This window comes from Salvelinus sp. IW2-2015, linkage group LG10 (assembly GCF_002910315.2).
Source record: "Salvelinus sp. IW2-2015 linkage group LG10, ASM291031v2, whole genome shotgun sequence".
NCBI classification, from domain to species: domain Eukaryota; kingdom Metazoa; phylum Chordata; class Actinopteri; order Salmoniformes; family Salmonidae; genus Salvelinus; species Salvelinus sp. IW2-2015.
This window is the reverse complement of record NC_036850.1, coordinates 18617396-18621562: the sequence shown is the minus strand read 5'-3', so window position 1 is coordinate 18621562 and position 4167 is coordinate 18617396. Positions and strand designations below refer to the sequence as shown.

The window sequence follows — 4167 nt, the reverse complement described above, 5'->3', positions numbered from 1 at the left end:
CTCAAAGCGCGACCACTATAACGTGACGAAATGTCCAAACATTCCGTTATAGTCAGTAGAAACATGGCAAACGATGTACTGAATCAATCTTTAGAATGTAGTTAACATACATCTTGAATAACGTTCCAACCGGAGAACTATAACGACTTCAATTGAGAGATGGAACACAGCTGCCTCTCACGTGAACGCGCGTGGGGAATGCGTGGTCACCTCATGGGACCTGATACTAAATTCTGTCTAATTCGACCCCCCTTCACATTAGAGTCATCAGACTTAGTTCTGTTGATTGCTGACATCTACTGGAAGCCGTAGGAAGTGCAAACCCATCCACATCTCTCTGTATTTTGAATCAGCCCTTGGTTGAAAATATGACACCCCTAGAAAAAATACAAACAGGAAGTGGAACTTCTCAGGTTTTTGCCTACCATATGAGTTCTGTTAATCGCACAGACTTAATTCAAACCGTTTTAGAAACTTTAGAGTGTTTTCTATCAAATACTACTAATAATATGCATATATTAGCAACTGAGACTGAGGAACTGGAGTATTTACAATGGGCACCTTTCATCCAAGCTACTCAATACTGCCACTTCAGGCATAAGAAGTTAATGAATAGGTTATGGTCCGGGTTGAAATATTATCGATTATGTTTGTTAAAAACAACCTGAGGACTGATTATAAAAAACATTTGACATGTTTCTACGACCATTACGGACACTTTTTGGAATTTGTCGAACGGAACAAGGCTTTGGTTTCTGAACATAACGCGCAACCCAAATGGCGTTTTTTTGTGATAAAAGTAATATTTATCGAACAAAAAGAACATTTGTTGTGTAACTGGGAGTCTCGTGAGTGCAAACATCCGAAGATTATCAAAGGTAAGCGATTAATTTTATTGCTTTTCTGACTTTCGTGACCATGCTACTTGGGGCTAGCTGTTGTAGCATTGATTGCTACACTCACAAAAGCTTGGATTTCTTTCGATGTAAAGTATATTTTCAAAATCTGACACGATAGGTGGATTAACAAGCTAAGCTGTGTTTTGGTATATTTCACTTGTGATTGCATGATTATAAATATTTGTTGTAATATTTTTGCATTTGGCGCTCTGCAATTCTAGCGGTTGTTTAGGAAAGTGATCCCGCTAACGGGATTCGTAGCGCAGAGAAGTTAAGGAATACCTCAGAGAACCTTCTATAAGGAATCTCTCACCTGATAGATACATCAATCTCCTCATCTGCTTGACTGAGATGAAAGACAACTCTGCACATGAGGACATACAGAAGTTCCTGAGGTCAGGATATCATACAGACACAACATTTTCTGAAACAAACTGCTCAGCACAGGCCAATGCACTGCTGATGTCAAGGGGTGTGCTGGATGAGATTGATATGAGGAAATACAACATATCAGAGGAGGGGCGTGAGAGACTGGGCCCAGCTGTGAGGAAATGCAGAAAGGCAAAACTGCCTGACTTTACACCTTCTGAGGAGTACTGTGAAACACTGGCCTCCATTCTACAATCAGCAGACTCACCTCTGAGAGCGCTTGACCTGAGTGTCAGAGTGACACTGCATGACTATGATTTTTATGACAACGAGTGGGTTAGGGATGTTGAGGAGCACAGATTGAATGTTCTCTTTGCTTCACTGAAAGATCCACACTGTAAACTGGAGACACTGCGGCTGTCTGGCTTCACTCTCACACCCACACACAAGCTGTGTGAATCACTGGCTTCCGTTATCCAATCTGCAGACTCACCACTGAGAGAGCTTGACCTGAGGAACTTTAAACTGTTTGATGATGATGATGATCATGATGATTATGATTATTATGATGATGATGATGACAGAATGACAATCCTCATTGCTTCACTGAAAGGTCCACACACTAAACTGGAGACACTAAGGCTATACAGATGTTCCCTGACCAAGAAATGTTATGAAGTGTTGGCATCAGCTCCTCTTCCCTGAGAAAACTGGACCTAAGTCACGATGACCTGCACGATACAGGAGTGAAATGGCTCTCTGCTGGTCTGCAGAATCCAAATGTAAACTAGAGATACTAAGGCTATTATTTTGTGGCGTGACAGAGGAGGACTGTAATTTTCTGGCTTCAGCTCTGAGGTCCAACCCCTCCCATCTGAGAGAGCTGGACCTGATCTTCAATCACCCAGGAGAATCAGGCTTGAAGGTTCTTTCAGCTAGACTGGAGGATCCACACTGTAGACTGGAGAAACTTGATGTGGACCATAATGAAGAGTTCTGGGTAAAACCATGGCTACTTAGGAAGTATGCTTGTAAGCTCACACTGGACCCAGACACAGCACACAGACACCTATCTCCGTCTGAGAGGATTGAACAGGTGAGGGTGATGGAAAATAATCAGCAATAATCAACAATATCCTGATCATCCAGAGAGGTTTGAACACTGGCCACAGGTGCTGTGTAAAGACGGTCTGACTGGGCGATGTTACTGGGAGGTACAGTGGAATGGGATTGAGACTAAGATTGGGGTGACATATAAAAGATATCAGCAGAAAAGGACATAGCAGTCTCTGTAAACTTGGATCCAATGACAAATCCTGGTGTCTTAAACTGCTCTGGAGAATATAGCATTCGGCCTGGTCTGCCACAACAATGAAGAGGCTGATATACCTCTCCCMCCCCCCCCCCCAACAACTCCTTTAAACCCCAGGGAGACACCCAACCCGCCAAAAGAGTAGGGGTCTATCTGGACTGGCCGGCCAGCCTTTTGTCCTTCTACAGAGTCTCCTCTGACACAGTGACACACCTGTATACATTCCAGACCACATTCAATGAGCCCCTCTACCCAGGGTTTATGCTTGACCTGGAGCCCTACTCCTATATGTCCCTCTGGCCGGTATGGGCCCTGCATGACTACTCATTCCTTTTGAGAGACCGTCACTCTTTTGTGTGATGAGTGTCACTTACTAGTGCAGCAGAAAATAGTTGGGAAATAAGTAGCCCTTAGGATGATCTCTGTGAGACATCATTATCTATAGCCAACAGAAACAACTTACTATTGTTAAATGATGACAACCATACGTACTTGTGTTGTTTTTACATGTATCTCTACACTATCATTTACATAGTTCTTATGCAATAAAGTGATAGTGACAATATTGCAAAATATGAGATTGGACATTGTCAGGTTTTGACACCTAGCACTGCCCTTCTCTATTGTACAATTGATTAAAATGAGAGAATTAAGGAAATGTAATCATACATTGGCTTTACTAATGTGTCTGAGATATCTGTTATACATACCACTGTATTTATATGTGAATTTTGTCATGTTGTACTTTGTTTATATTCATATTTGCTATGTTGCTTGATTTGTAAACTCTCTTAAAAGCAATTAAATACATTATATTTAAATAAATTACAATTTAAAACAATGCTATTTCTCATCCTTTCAAAATGGTCAGGTTAAAACTTTTTGTTTAAAAAAAATATTTGGATCACATTCTATTTGGTTCACAGGTATACAAGGCATCACATCTGAGTCTAGATTTTGGACATCGTACCAGGGCTAGATGAAATAATATGTCAGTTCAAGAGTATCCATGATGCTTCATCAAAAGACTGGAAGCTTTGCTTATTATAAATCACCTTGGAAACACACATTGGTACATAATCCATAACGGGCACATCATGTTCAGAATGATATTCGAGCATTCAGGAGCACCACTACGGTCGCCTGTTAGCATGTATTTTGCATTTATTTACCAATTAAAAATGCATTCGGTATGGATTTGGAGGTGCTATGTAAAGCTACAGCGCTCCTGTAAACAGATTATGGTCTTGGGGGACAGCGTGATATTGAATGACTAAATACTATGATTTATGATAATGATAAGAGCCGCAGTGTTCCTACCCTCAGACCCTTAACCCTACCTACGGATTAGAAGAGCAACACTTTGTCAGTACTTTTATATCCCATGGAATCATGGGCTGGGCTTTCAAAACACTTCCCAGTTATGGGTATATCTACTGTACGTGTTATGTCAACTCTGTGTAGTTTCTTCAACAGGAGTCATTTACAGGGATATTCCGGTGAAACTAATAATGTATCTTTGAGTCATAAGGAAGAATGCAGTTGCTATGTTATATTGTCTGTAAATATGTTTGTGGTTTGATGGTT

At 40.9% G+C, this 4167-nt stretch overlaps 1 pseudogene; it reads left to right on the top strand.

Moving 5' to 3' along the window:
* Nucleotides 1–1250: 1250 nt before the first annotated feature.
* LOC111969133 (ribonuclease inhibitor-like) lies at nt 1251–2551 on the top strand (annotated as a pseudogene).
* Nucleotides 2552–4167: the final 1616 nt, after the last annotated feature.